The following is a 16,081-nucleotide window of genomic DNA, read 5'->3' as shown; positions in this document are numbered from 1 at the left end:
TCCCCAAGCGCCGCTGCACTGTCTTCAGATCTCTTCTTCTCAACTTAATTGCCGGCGCCGCTATTTTCACCAGCACTGCAGCGCCGCTGGTCCTCTGATCTTCCGAGGGCCACCGCTGGTCTCCGCAACAAAGTCCTTCTCTTTCAGCTGACTCCCGGGCCGCGAGCCCCCTCTGTTAGTTTTCCCGCCAATTCCCGCAAGTTCACGCAGCTTCTTCTTCTCCTTTGCCTGGGCTTTTCGTTATAATGGAGAGCAGAAGCAGAGATATTCCCGCCGGGTCACTCCACCACTGGTTAATCCCCCGCTCTCCTCCTTAGACGCCGCTGCACTTTCTTCCTTTCTCTTTCTCTGTATTCAGTTGCCGGCACCGCTGTTTTCCCCAGCACTGCTGTGCTGTGTTGCAGGTCCTCTAATCTTCCGAGGGCCACCGCTGGTACCGGCTGCACTGACCTCTTCTTTATGCAGGCTCCCAAGCCCCTGCTGTTTTTAGTTTTCCCGCCAGTATCTTCAGCGTCTCCTCTCTCCTCTGCTTAGCCGCGCCACTGCAGCTGAAGGCAGGCGCGGGAAAAACCTGCTGAGTCACTACACCTCCAGATTCAAAGGGCTGTATCTTGGGAATAATCCAACTTAGAGACTCCAGGAAGGTCTCAAAATATTCCTGGGAACGAGGTCTCTTAAGTCCAATATATTTTTGTGGCAAAATTCTTCTTGTTTGTTTTCTTCGTCGCTTAACAAGGATGGCTTCCTCAGAGCTCAGAGCTCACACAGCCTGCTCCATCGAGCTCCAAGCCACGCCCCTTGAATTTTCTCCAAAAGTAAAGTAGTTGCAAACTCATGCTTTTAGAGACTTGTTTGGGCTCATGAGAGGAGTAGAAAAACATCAAAAATTTCAGTCCTGCATGATTCTACCAAGAAATGTGTGTTCATTGAAACCGCTGGTTTTTGATAGTTTGGGCCCTATTGAATAATGAATGTTTTGAATTTTCTCCAAAAGTAAAGTAGTTGCAAACTCATCCTTTTAGAAACTTGTTTGGGCTGTTGAGAGGAGTAAAAAACCATCAAAAATTTCAATCCTGCATGATTCTACCAAGAAATGTGATTCTTCATTCAAAACCTGATTTTTGCTATTGGGCTCTATTGAATAATGAATGTTTTGAATTTTCTCCAAAAGTAAAGTAGTTGCAAACTCATGCTTTTAGAGACTTGTTTGGGCTCATGAGAGGAGTAGAAAAACATCAAAAATTTCAGTCCTGCATGATTCTACCAAGAAATGTGTGTTCATTGAAACCGCTGGTTTTTGATAGTTTGGGCCCTATTGAATAATGAATGTTTTGAATTTTCTCCAAAAGTAAAGTAGTTGCAAACTCATCCTTTTAGAAACTTGTTTGGGCTGTTGAGAGGAGTAAAAAACCATCAAAAATTTCAATCCTGCATGATTCTACCAAGAAATGTGATTCTTCATTCAAAACGCTGGTTTTTGCTATTGGGCTCTATTGAATAATGAATGTTTTGAATTTTCTCCAAAAGTAAAGTAGTTGCAAACTCATGCTTTTAGAGACTTGTTTGGGCTCATGAGAGGAGTAGAAAAACATCAAAAATTTCAGTCCTGCATGATTCTACCAAGAAATGTGTGTTCATTGAAACCGCTGGTTTTTGATAGTTTGGGCCCTATTGAATAATGAATGTTTTGAATTTTCTCCAAAAGTAAAGTAGTTGCAAACTCATCCTTTTAGAAACTTGTTTGGGCTGTTGAGAGGAGTAAAAAACCATCAAAAATTTCAATCCTGCATGATTCTACCAAGAAATGTGATTCTTCATTCAAAACCTGATTTTTGCTATTGGGCTCTATTGAATAATGAATGTTTTGAATTTTCTCCAAAAGTAAAGTAGTTGCAAACTCATGCTTTTAGAGACTTGTTTGGGCTCATGAGAGGAGTAGAAAAACATCAAAAATTTCAGTCCTGCATGATTCTACCAAGAAATGTGTGTTCATTGAAACCGCTGGTTTTTGATAGTTTGGGCCCTATTGAATAATGAATGTTTTGAATTTTCTCCAAAAGTAAAGTAGTTGCAAACTCATCCTTTTAGAAACTTGTTTGGGCTGTTGAGAGGAGTAAAAAACCATCAAAAATTTCAATCCTGCATGATTTTACCAAGAAATGTGATTCTTCATTCAAAACCTGATTTTTGCTATTGGGCTCTATTGAATAGTGAATGTTTTGAATGTTCTCCAAAAGTAAACTAGTTGCAAACTCATGCTTTTAGAAACTTGTTTGGGCTCATGAGAGGAGTAGAAAAACATCAAAAATTTCAGTCCTGCATGATTCTACCAAGAAATGTGTGTTCATTGAAACCGCTGGTTTTTGATAGTTTGGGCCCTATTGAATAATGAATGTTTTGAATTTTCTCCAAAAGTAAAGTAGTTGCAAACTCATCCTTTTAGAAACTTGTTTGGGCTGTTGAGAGGAGTAAAAAACCATCAAAAATTTCAATCCTGCATGATTTTACCAAGAAATGTGATTCTTCATTCAAAACCTGATTTTTGCTATTGGGCTCTATTGAATAATGAATGTTTTGAATTTTCTCCAAAAGTAAAGTAGTTGCAAACTCATGCTCTTAGAGACTTGTTTGGGCTCATGAGAGGAGTAGAAAAACATCAAAAATTTCAGTCCTGCATGATTCTACCAAGAAATGTGTGTTCATTGAAACCGCTGGTTTTTGATAGTTTGGGCCCTATTGAATAATGAATGTTTTGAATTTTCTCCAAAAGTAAAGTAGTTGCAAACTCATCCTTTTAGAAACTTGTTTGGGCTGTTGAGAGGAGTAAAAAACCATCAAAAATTTCAATCCTGCATGATTCTACCAAGAAATGTGATTCTTCATTCAAAACGCTGGTTTTTGCTATTGGGCTCTATTGAATAATGAATGTTTTGAATTTTCTCCAAAAGTAAAGTAGTTGCAAACTCATCCTTTTAGGGACTTGTTTGGGCTCATGAGAGGAGTAGAAAAACATCAAAAATTTCAGTCCTGCACGATTCTACCAAGAAATGTGTGTTCATTCAAACCCCTGGTTTTTGATATTTTGGGCCCTATTGAATGATGAATGTTTTGAATTTTCTCCAAAAGTAAAGTAGTTGCAAACTCATCCTTTTAGAAACTTGTTTGGGCTGTTGAGAGGAGTAAAAAACCATCAAAAATTTCAATCCTGCATGATTCTACCAAGAAATGTGATTCTTCATTCAAAACCTGATTTTTGCTATTGGGCTCTATTGAATAATGAATGTTTTGAATTTTCTCCAAAAGTAAAGTAGTTGCAAACTCATGCTTTTAGAGACTTGTTTGGGCTCATGAGAGGAGTAGAAAAACATCAAAAATTTCAGTCCTGCATGATTCTACCAAGAAATGTGTGTTCATTGAAACCGCTGGTTTTTGATAGTTTGGGCCCTATTGAATAATGAATGTTTTGAATTTTCTCCAAAAGTAAAGTAGTTGCAAACTCATCCTTTTAGAAACTTGTTTGGGCTGTTGAGAGGAGTAAAAAACCATCAAAAATTTCAATCCTGCATGATTTTACCAAGAAATGTGATTCTTCATTCAAAACCTGATTTTTGCTATTGGGCTCTATTGAATAATGAATGTTTTGAATTTTCTCCAAAAGTAAAGTAGTTGCAAACTCATGCTTTTAGAGTCTTGTTTGGGCTCATGAGAGGAGTAGAAAAACATCAAAAATTTCAGTCCTGCATGATTCTACCAAGAAATGTGTGTTCATTGAAACCGCTGGTTTTTGATAGTTTGGGCCCTATTGAATAATGAATGTTTTGAATTTTCTCCAAAAGTAAAGTAGTTGCAAACTCATCCTTTTAGAAACTTGTTTGGGCTGTTGAGAGGAGTAAAAAACCATCAAAAATTTCAATCCTGCATGATTTTACCAAGAAATGTGATTCTTCATTCAAATCCTGATTTTTGCTATTGGGCTCTATTGAATAATGAATGTTTTGAATTTTCTCCAAAAGTAAAGTAGTTGCAAACTCATGCTTTTAGAGACTTGTTTGGGCTCATGAGAGGAGTAGAAAAACATCAAAAATTTCAGTCCTGCATGATTCTACCAAGAAATGTGTGTTCATTGAAACCGCTGGTTTTTGATAGTTTGGGCCCTATTGAATAATGAATGTTTTGAATTTTCTCCAAAAGTAAAGTAGTTGCAAACTCATCCTTTTAGAAACTTGTTTGGGCTGTTGAGAGGAGTAAAAAACCATCAAAAATTTCAATCCTGCATGATTCTACCAAGAAATGTGATTCTTCATTCAAAACCTGATTTTTGCTATTGGGCTCTATTGAATAATGAATGTTTTGAATTTTCTCCAAAAGTAAAGTAGTTGCAAACTCATGCTTTTAGAGACTTGTTTGGGCTCATGAGAGGAGTAGAAAAACATCAAAAATTTCAGTCCTGCATGATTCTACCAAGAAATGTGTGTTCATTGAAACTGCTGGTTTTTGATAGTTTGGGCCTTATTGAATAATGAATGTTTTGAATTTTCTCCAAAAGTAAAGTAGTTGCAAACTCATCCTTTTAGAAACTTGTTTGGGCTGTTGAGAGGAGTAAAAAACCATCAAAAATTTCAATCCTGCATGATTCTACCAAGAAATGTGATTCTTCATTCAAAACCTGATTTTTGCTATTGGGCTCTATTGAATAATGAATGTTTTGAATTTTCTCCAAAAGTAAAGTAGTTGCAAACTCATGCTTTTAGAGACTTGTTTGGGCTCATGAGAGGAGTAGAAAAACATCAAAAATTTCAGTCCTGCATGATTCTACCAAGAAATGTGTGTTCATTCAAACCGCTGGTTTTTGATAGTTTGGGCCCTATTGAATAATGAATGTTTTGAATTTTCTCCAAAAGTAAAGTAGTTGCAAACTCATCCTTTTAGAAACTTGTTTGGGCTGTTGAGAGGAGTAAAAAACCATCAAAAATTTCAATCCTGCATGATTCTACCAAGAAATGTGATTCTTCATTCTAAACCTGATTTTTGCTATTGGGCTCTATTGAATAATGAATGTTTTGAATTTTCTCCAAAAGTAAAGTAGTTGCAAACTCATGCTTTTAGAGACTTGTTTGGGCTCATGAGAGGAGTAGAAAAACATCAAAAATTTCAGTCCTGCATGATTCTTCCAAGAAATGTGTGTTCATTGAAACCGCTGGTTTTTGATAGTTTGGGCCCTATTGAATAATGAATGTTTTGAATTTTCTCCAAAAGTTAAGTAGTTGCAAACTCATCCTTTTAGAAACTTGTTTGGGCTGTTGAGAGGAGTAAAAAACCATCAAAAATTTCAATCCTGCATGATTCTACCAAGAAATGTGATTCTTCATTCAAAACCTGATTTTTGCTATTGGGCTCTATTGAATAGTGAATGTTTTGAATGTTCTCCAAAAGTAAACTAGTTGCAAACTCATGCTTTTAGAAACTTGTTTGGGCTCATGAGAGGAGTAGAAAAACATCAAAAATTTCAGTCCTGCATGATTCTTCCAAGAAATGTGTGTTCATTGAAACCGCTGGTTTTTGATAGTTTGGGCCCTATTGAATAATGAATGTTTTGAATTTTCTCCAAAAGTAAAGTAGTTGCAAACTCATCCTTTTAGAAACTTGTTTGGGCTGTTGAGAGGAGTAAAAAACCATCAAAAATTTCAATCCTGCATGATTCTACCAAGAAATGTGATTCTTCATTCAAAACCTGATTTTTGCTATTGGGCTCTATTGAATAATGAATGTTTTGAATGTTCTCCAAAAGTAAACTAGTTGCAAACTCATGCTTTTAGAAACTTGTTTGGGCTCATGAGAGGAGTAGAAAAACATCAAAAATTTCAGTCCTGCATGATTCTACCAAGAAATGTGTGTTCATTGAAACCGCTGGTTTTTGATAGTTTGGGCCCTATTGAATAATGAATGCTTTGAATTTTCTCCAAAAGTAAAGTAGTTGCAAACTCATCCTTTTAGAAACTTGTTTGGGCTGTTGAGAGGAGTAAAAAACCATCAAAAATTTCAATCCTGCATGATTCTACCAAGAAATGTGATTCTTCATTCAAAACCTGATTTTTGCTATTGGGCTCTATTGAATAATGAATGTTTTGAATTTTCTCCAAAAGTAAAGTAGTTGCAAACTCATCCTTTTAGAAACTTGTTTGGGCTGTTGAGAGGAGTAAAAAACCATCAAAAATTTCAATCCTGCATGATTCTACCAAGAAATGTGATTCTTCATTCAAAACCTGATTTTTGCTATTGGGCTCTATTGAATAATGAATGTTTTGAATTTTCTCCAAAAGTAAAGTAGTTGCAAACTCATGCTTTTAGAAACTTGTTTGGGCTCATGAGAGAAGTAGAAAAACATCAAAAATTTCAGTCCTGCATGATTCTTCCAAGAAATGTGTGTTCATTGAAACCGCTGGTTTTTGATAGTTTGGGCCCTATTGAATAATGAATGTTTTGAATTTTCTCCAAAAGTAAAGTATTTGCAAACTCATCCTTTTAGAAACTTGTTTGGGCTGTTGAGAGGAGTAAAAAACCATCAAAAATTTCAATCCTGCATGATTCTACCAAGAAATGTGATTCTTCATTCAAAACCTGATTTTTGCTATTGGGCTCTATTGAATAATGAATGTTTTGAATTTTCTCCAAAAGTAAAGTAGTTGCAAACTCATGCTTTTAGAGACTTGTTTGGGCTCATGAGAGGAGTAGAAAAACATCAAAAATTTCAGTCCTGCATGATTCTACCAAGAAATGTGTGTTCATTGAAACCGCTGGTTTTTGATAGTTTGGGCCCTATTGAATAATGAATGTTTTGAATTTTCTCCAAAAGTAAAGTAGTTGCAAACTCATCCTTTTAGAAACTTGTTTGGGCTGTTGAGAGGAGTAAAAAACCATCAAAAACTTCAATCCTGCATGATTTTACCAAGAAATGTGATTCTTCATTCAAAACCTGATTTTTGCTATTGGGCTCTATTGAATAGTGAATGTTTTGAATGTTCTCCAAAAGTAAACTAGTTGCAAACTCATGCTTTTAGAAACTTGTTTGGGCTCATGAGAGGAGTAGAAAAACATCAAAAATTTCAGTCCTGCATGATTCTACCAAGAAATGTGTGTTCATTGAAACCGCTGGTTTTTGATAGTTTGGGCCCTATTGAATAATGAATGTTTTGAATTTTCTCCAAAAGTAAAGTAGTTGCAAACTCATCCTTTTAGAAACTTGTTTGGGCTGTTGAGAGGAGTAAAAAACCATCAAAAATTTCAATCCTGCATGATTCTACCAAGAAATGTGATTCTTCATTCAAAACCTGATTTTTGCTATTGGGCTCTATTGAATAATGAATGTTTTGAATTTTCTCCAAAAGTAAAGTAGTTGCAAACTCATGCTTTTAGAGACTTGTTTGGGCTCATGAGAGGAGTAGAAAAACATCAAAAATTTCAGTCCTGCATGATTCTACCAAGAAATGTGTTTTCATTGAAACCGCTGGTTTTTGATAGTTTGGGCCCTATTGAATAATGAATGTTTTGAATTTTCTCCAAAAGTAAAGTAGTTGCAAACTCATCCTTTTAGAAACTTGTTTGGGCTGTTGAGAGGAGTAAAAAACCATCAAAAATTTCAATCCTGCATGCTTCTACCAAGAATTGTGATTCTTCATTCAAAACCTGATTTTTGCTATTGGGCTCTATTGAATAATGAATGTTTTGAATTTTCTCCAAAAGTAAAGTAGTTGCAAACTCATGCTTTTAGAGACTTATTTGGGCTCATGAGAGGAGTAGAAAAACATCAAAAATTTCAGTCCTGCATGATTCTACCAAGAAATGTGTGTTCATTCAAACCGCTGGTTTTTGATAGTTTGGGCCCTATTGAATAATGAATGTTTTGAATTTTCTCCAAAAGTAAAGTAGTTGCAAACTCATCCTTTTAGAAACTTGTTTGGGCTGTTGAGAGGAGTAAAAAACCATCAAAAATTTCAATCCTGCATGATTCTACCAAGAAATGTGATTCTTCATTCAAAACCTGATTTTTGCTATTGGGCTCTATTGAATAATGAATGTTTTGAATTTTCTCCAAAAGTAAAGTAGTTGCAAACTCATGCTTTTAGAGACTTGTTTGGGCTCATGAGAGGAGTAGAAAAACATCAAAAATTTCAGTCCTGCATGATTCTACCAAGAAATGTGTGTTCATTGAAACCGCTGGTTTTTGATAGTTTGGGCCCTATTGAATAATGAATGTTTTGAATTTTCTCCAAAAGTAAAGTAGTTGCAAACTCATCCTTTTAGAAACTTGTTTGGGCTGTTGAGAGGAGTAAAAAACCATCAAAAATTTCAATCCTGCATGATTTTACCAAGAAATGTGATTCTTCATTCAAAACCTGATTTTTGCTATTGGGCTCTATTGAATAGTGAATGTTTTGAATGTTCTCCAAAAGTAAACTAGTTGCAAACTCATGCTTTTAGAAACTTGTTTGGGCTCATGAGAGGAGTAGAAAAACATCAAAAATTTGAGTCCTGCATGATTCTACCAAGAAATGTGTGTTCATTCAAACCGCTGGTTTTTGATAGTTTGGGCCCTATTGAATAATGAATGTTTTGAATTTTCTCCAAAAGTAAAGCAGTTGCAAACTCATCCTTCTATAAACTTGTTTGGTCTGTAGAGAGGAGTAAAAAACCATCAAAAATTTCAATCCTGCATGATTTTACCAAGAAATGTGATTCTTCATTCAAAACCTGATTTTTGCTATTGGGCTCTATTGAATAGTGAATGTTTTGAATGTTCTCCAAAAGTAAACTAGTTGCAAACTCATGCTTTTAGAAACTTGTTTGGGCTCATGAGAGGAGTAGAAAAACATCAAAAATTTCAGTCCTGCATGATTCTACCAAGAAATGTGTGTTCATTCAAACCGCTGGTTTTTGATAGTTTGGGCCCTATTGAATAATGAATGTTTTGAATTTTCTCCAAAAGTAAAGTAGTTGCAAACTCATCCTTTTAGAAACTTGTTTGGGCTGTTGAGAGGAGTAAAAAACCATCAAAAATTTCAATCCTGCATGATTCTACCAAGAAATGTGATTCTTCATTCAAAACCTGATTTTTGCTATTGGGCTCTATTGAATAATGAATGTTTTGAATTTTCTCCAAAAGTAAAGTAGTTGCAAACTCATGCTTTTAGAGACTTGTTTGGGCTCATGAGAGGAGTAGAAAAACATCAAAAATTTCAGTCCTGCATGATTCTACCAAGAAATGTGTTTTCATTGAGACCGCTGGTTTTTGATAGTTTGGGCCCTATTGAATAATGAATGTTTTGAATTTTCTCCAAAAGTAAAGTAGTTGCAAACTCATCCTTTTAGAAACTTGTTTGGGCTGTTGAGAGGAGTAAAAAACCATCAAAAATTTCAATCCTGCATGCTTCTACCAAGAATTGTGATTCTTCATTCAAAACCTGATTTTTGCTATTGGGCTCTATTGAATAATGAATGTTTTGAATTTTCTCCAAAAGTAAAGTAGTTGCAAACTCATGCTTTTAGAGACTTGTTTGGGCTCATGAGAGGAGTAGAAAAACATCAAAAATTTCAGTCCTGCATGATTCTACCAAGAAATGTGTGTTCATTCAAACCGCTGGTTTTTGATAGTTTGGGCCCTATTGAATAATGAATGTTTTGAATTTTCTCCAAAAGTAAAGTAGTTGCAAACTCATCCTTTTAGAAACTTGTTTGGGCTCATGAGAGGAGTAGAAAAACATCAAAAATTTCAGTCCTGCATGATTCTACCAAGAAATGTGTGTTCATTGAAACCGCTGGTTTTTGATAGTTTGGGCCCTATTGAATAATGAATGCTTTGAATTTTCTCCAAAAGTAAAGTAGTTGCAAACTCATCCTTTTAGAAACTTGTTTGGGCTGTTGAGAGGAGTAAAAAACCATCAAAAATTTCAATCCTGCATGATTCTACCAAGAAATGTGATTCTTCATTCAAAACCTGATTTTTGCTATTGGGCTCTATTGAATAATGAATGTTTTGAATTTTCTCCAAAAGTAAAGTAGTTGCAAACTCATCCTTTTAGAAACTTGTTTGGGCTGTTGAGAGGAGTAAAAAACCATCAAAAATTTCAATCCTGCATGATTCTACCAAGAAATGTGATTCTTCATTCAAAACCTGATTTTTGCTATTGGGCTCTATTGAATAATGAATGTTTTGAATTTTCTCCAAAAGTAAAGTAGTTGCAAACTCATGCTTTTAGAGACTTGTTTGGGCTCATGAGAGGAGTAGAAAAACATCAAAAATTTCAGTCCTGCATGATTCTACCAAGAAATGTGTTTTCATTGAAACCGCTGGTTTTTGATAGTTTGGGCCCTATTGAATAATGAATGTTTTGAATTTTCTCCAAAAGTAAAGTAGTTGCAAACTCATCCTTTTAGAAACTTGTTTGGGCTGTTGAGAGGAGTAAAAAACCATCAAAAATTTCAATCCTGCATGCTTCTACCAAGAATTGTGATTCTTCATTCAAAACCTGATTTTTGCTATTGGGCTCTATTGAATAATGAATGTTTTGAATTTTCTCCAAAAGTAAAGTAGTTGCAAACTCATGCTTTTAGAGACTTATTTGGGCTCATGAGAGGAGTAGAAAAACATCAAAAATTTCAGTCCTGCATGATTCTACCAAGAAATGTGTGTTCATTCAAACCGCTGGTTTTTGATAGTTTGGGCCCTATTGAATAATGAATGTTTTGAATTTTCTCCAAAAGTAAAGTAGTTGCAAACTCATCCTTTTAGAAACTTGTTTGGGCTGTTGAGAGGAGTAAAAAACCATCAAAAATTTCAATCCTGCATGATTCTACCAAGAAATGTGATTCTTCATTCAAAACCTGATTTTTGCTATTGGGCTCTATTGAATAATGAATGTTTTGAATTTTCTCCAAAAGTAAAGTAGTTGCAAACTCATGCTTTTAGAGACTTGTTTGGGCTCATGAGAGGAGTAGAAAAACATCAAAAATTTCAGTCCTGCATGATTCTACCAAGAAATGTGTGTTCATTGAAACCGCTGGTTTTTGATAGTTTGGGCCCTATTGAATAATGAATGTTTTGAATTTTCTCCAAAAGTAAAGTAGTTGCAAACTCATCCTTTTAGAAACTTGTTTGGGCTGTTGAGAGGAGTAAAAAACCATCAAAAATTTCAATCCTGCATGATTTTACCAAGAAATGTGATTCTTCATTCAAAACCTGATTTTTGCTATTGGGCTCTATTGAATAGTGAATGTTTTGAATGTTCTCCAAAAGTAAACTAGTTGCAAACTCATGCTTTTAGAAACTTGTTTGGGCTCATGAGAGGAGTAGAAAAACATCAAAAATTTCAGTCCTGCATGATTCTACCAAGAAATGTGTGTTCATTGAAACCGCTGGTTTTTGATAGTTTGGGCCCTATTGAATAATGAATGTTTTGAATTTTCTCCAAAAGTAAAGTAGTTGCAAACTCATCCTTTTAGAAACTTGTTTGGGCTGTTGAGAGGAGTAAAAAACCATCAAAAATTTCAATCCTGCATGATTCTACCAAGAAATGTGATTGTTCATTCAAAACCTGATTTTTGCTATTGGGCTCTATTGAATAATGAATGTTTTGAATTTTCTCCAAAAGTAAAGTAGTTGCAAACTCATGCTTTTAGAGACTTGTTTGGGCTCATGAGAGGAGTAGAAAAACATCAAAAATTTCAGTCCTGCATGATTCTACCAAGAAATGTGTTTTCATTGAAACCGCTGGTTTTTGATAGTTTGGGCCCTATTGAATAATGAATGTTTTGAATTTTCTCCAAAAGTAAAGTAGTTGCAAACTCATCCTTTTAGAAACTTGTTTGGGCTGTTGAGAGGAGTAAAAAACCATCAAAAATTTCAATCCTGCATGCTTCTACCAAGAATTGTGATTCTTCATTCAAAACCTGATTTTTGCTATTGGGCTCTATTGAATAATGAATGTTTTGAATTTTCTCCAAAAGTAAAGTAGTTGCAAACTCATGCTTTTAGAGACTTGTTTGGGCTCATGAGAGGAGTAGAAAAACATCAAAAATTTCAGTCCTGCATGATTCTACCAAGAAATGTGTGTTCATTCAAACCGCTGGTTTTTGATAGTTTGGGCCCTATTGAATAATGAATGTTTTGAATTTTCTCCAAAAGTAAAGTAGTTGCAAACTCATCCTTTTAGAAACTTGTTTGGGCTGTTGAGAGGAGTAAAAAACCATCAAAAATTTCAATCCTGCATGATTCTACCAAGAAATGTGATTCTTCATTCAAAACCTGATTTTTGCTATTGGGCTCTATTGAATAATGAATGTTTTGAATTTTCTCCAAAAGTAAAGTAGTTGCAAACTCATGCTTTTAGAGACTTGTTTGGGCTCATGAGAGGAGTAGAAAAACATCAAAAATTTCAGTCCTGCATGATTCTACCAAGAAATGTGTGTTCATTGAAACCGCTGGTTTTTGATAGTTTGGGCCCTATTGAATAATGAATGTTTTGAATTTTCTCCAAAAGTAAAGTAGTTGCAAACTCATCCTTTTAGAAACTTGTTTGGGCTGTTGAGAGGAGTAAAAAACCATCAAAAATTTCAATCCTGCATGATTTTACCAAGAAATGTGATTCTTCATTCAAAACCTGATTTTTGCTATTGGGCTCTATTGAATAGTGAATGTTTTGAATGTTCTCCAAAAGTAAACTAGTTGCAAACTCATGCTTTTAGAAACTTGTTTGGGCTCATGAGAGGAGTAGAAAAACATCAAAAATTTCAGTCCTGCATGATTCTACCAAGAAATGTGTGTTCATTGAAACCGCTGGTTTTTGATAGTTTGGGCCCTATTGAATAATGAATGTTTTGAATTTTCTCCAAAAGTAAAGTAGTTGCAAACTCATCCTTTTAGAAACTTGTTTGGGCTGTTGAGAGGAGTAAAAAACCATCAAAAATTTCAATCCTGCATGATTTTACCAAGAAATGTGATTCTTCATTCAAAACCTGATTTTTGCTATTGGGCTCTATTGAATAATGAATGTTTTGAATTTTCTCCAAAAGTAAAGTAGTTGCAAACTCATGCTTTTAGAGACTTGTTTGGGCTCATGAGAGGAGTAGAAAAACATCAAAAATTTCAGTCCTGCATGATTCTACCAAGAAATGTGTGTTCATTGAAACCGCTGGTTTTTGATAGTTTGGGCCCTATTGAATAATGAATGTTTTGAATTTTCTCCAAAAGTAAAGTAGTTGCAAACTCATCCTTTTAGAAACTTGTTTGGGCTGTTGAGAGGAGTAAAAAACCATCAAAAATTTCAATCCTGCATGATTCTACCAAGAAATGTGATTCTTCATTCAAAACCTGATTTTTGCTATTGGGCTCTATTGAATAATGAATGTTTTGAATTTTCTCCAAAAGTAAAGTAGTTGCAAACTCATGCTTTTAGAGACTTGTTTGGGCTCATGAGAGGAGTAGAAAAACATCAAAAATTTCAGTCCTGCATGATTCTACCAAGAAATGTGTGTTCATTGAAACCGCTGGTTTTTGATAGTTTGGGCCCTATTGAATAATGAATGTTTTGAATTTTCTCCAAAAGTAAAGTAGTTGCAAACTCATCCTTTTAGAAACTTGTTTGGGCTGTTGAGAGGAGTAAAAAACCATCAAAAATTTCAATCCTGCATGATTCTACCAAGAAATGTGATTCTTCATTCAAAACGCTGGTTTTTGCTATTGGGCTCTATTGAATAATGAATGTTTTGAATTTTCTCCAAAAGTAAAGTAGTTGCAAACTCATGCTTTTAGAGACTTGTTTGGGCTCATGAGAGGAGTAGAAAAACATCAAAAATTTCAGTCCTGCATGATTCTACCAAGAAATGTGTGTTCATTGAAACCGCTGGTTTTTGATAGTTTGGGCCCTATTGAATAATGAATGTTTTGAATTTTCTCCAAAAGTAAAGTAGTTGCAAACTCATCCTTTTAGAAACTTGTTTGGGCTGTTGAGAGGAGTAAAAAACCATCAAAAATTTCAATCCTGCATGATTCTACCAAGAAATGTGATTCTTCATTCAAAACCTGATTTTTGCTATTGGGCTCTATTGAATAATGAATGTTTTGAATTTTCTCCAAAAGTAAAGTAGTTGCAAACTCATGCTTTTAGAGACTTGTTTGGGCTCATGAGAGGAGTAGAAAAACATCAAAAATTTCAGTCCTGCATGATTCTACCAAGAAATGTGTGTTCATTGAAACCGCTGGTTTTTGATAGTTTGGGCCCTATTGAATAATGAATGTTTTGAATTTTCTCCAAAAGTAAAGTAGTTGCAAACTCATCCTTTTAGAAACTTGTTTGGGCTGTTGAGAGGAGTAAAAAACCATCAAAAATTTCAATCCTGCATGATTTTACCAAGAAATGTGATTCTTCATTCAAAACCTGATTTTTGCTATTGGGCTCTATTGAATAGTGAATGTTTTGAATGTTCTCCAAAAGTAAACTAGTTGCAAACTCATGCTTTTAGAAACTTGTTTGGGCTCATGAGAGGAGTAGAAAAACATCAAAAATTTCAGTCCTGCATGATTCTACCAAGAAATGTGTGTTCATTGAAACCGCTGGTTTTTGATAGTTTGGGCCCTATTGAATAATGAATGTTTTGAATTTTCTCCAAAAGTAAAGTAGTTGCAAACTCATCCTTTTAGAAACTTGTTTGGGCTGTTGAGAGGAGTAAAAAACCATCAAAAATTTCAATCCTGCATGATTTTACCAAGAAATGTGATTCTTCATTCAAAACCTGATTTTTGCTATTGGGCTCTATTGAATAATGAATGTTTTGAATTTTCTCCAAAAGTAAAGTAGTTGCAAACTCATGCTCTTAGAGACTTGTTTGGGCTCATGAGAGGAGTAGAAAAACATCAAAAATTTCAGTCCTGCATGATTCTACCAAGAAATGTGTGTTCATTGAAACCGCTGGTTTTTGATAGTTTGGGCCCTATTGAATAATGAATGTTTTGAATTTTCTCCAAAAGTAAAGTAGTTGCAAACTCATCCTTTTAGAAACTTGTTTGGGCTGTTGAGAGGAGTAAAAAACCATCAAAAATTTCAATCCTGCATGATTCTACCAAGAAATGTGATTCTTCATTCAAAACGCTGGTTTTTGCTATTGGGCTCTATTGAATAATGAATGTTTTGAATTTTCTCCAAAAGTAAAGTAGTTGCAAACTCATCCTTTTAGGGACTTGTTTGGGCTCATGAGAGGAGTAGAAAAACATCAAAAATTTCAGTCCTGCACGATTCTACCAAGAAATGTGTGTTCATTCAAACCCCTGGTTTTTGATATTTTGGGCCCTATTGAATGATGAATGTTTTGAATTTTCTCCAAAAGTAAAGTAGTTGCAAACTCATCCTTTTAGAAACTTGTTTGGGCTGTTGAGAGGAGTAAAAAACCATCAAAAATTTCAATCCTGCATGATTCTACCAAGAAATGTGATTCTTCATTCAAAACCTGATTTTTGCTATTGGGCTCTATTGAATAATGAATGTTTTGAATTTTCTCCAAAAGTAAAGTAGTTGCAAACTCATGCTTTTAGAGACTTGTTTGGGCTCATGAGAGGAGTAGAAAAACATCAAAAATTTCAGTCCTGCATGATTCTACCAAGAAATGTGTGTTCATTGAAACCGCTGGTTTTTGATAGTTTGGGCCCTATTGAATAATGAATGTTTTGAATTTTCTCCAAAAGTAAAGTAGTTGCAAACTCATCCTTTTAGAAACTTGTTTGGGCTGTTGAGAGGAGTAAAAAACCATCAAAAATTTCAATCCTGCATGATTTTACCAAGAAATGTGATTCTTCATTCAAAACCTGATTTTTGCTATTGGGCTCTATTGAATAATGAATGTTTTGAATTTTCTCCAAAAGTAAAGTAGTTGCAAACTCATGCTTTTAGAGTCTTGTTTGGGCTCATGAGAGGAGTAGAAAAACATCAAAAATTTCAGTCCTGCATGATTCTACCAAGAAATGTGTGTTCATTGAAACCGCTGGTTTTTGATAGTTTGGGCCCTATTGAATAATGAATGTTTTGAATTTTCTCCA

The sequence above is a fragment of the Dendrobates tinctorius genome, unplaced genomic scaffold, assembly GCF_039654945.1.
Source record: "Dendrobates tinctorius isolate UK_male_01 unplaced genomic scaffold, ASM3965494v1 ptg000302l, whole genome shotgun sequence".
Classification (NCBI taxonomy): Eukaryota; Metazoa; Chordata; class Amphibia; order Anura; family Dendrobatidae; genus Dendrobates; species Dendrobates tinctorius.
Note: the sequence above shows the minus strand (reverse complement) of the source record.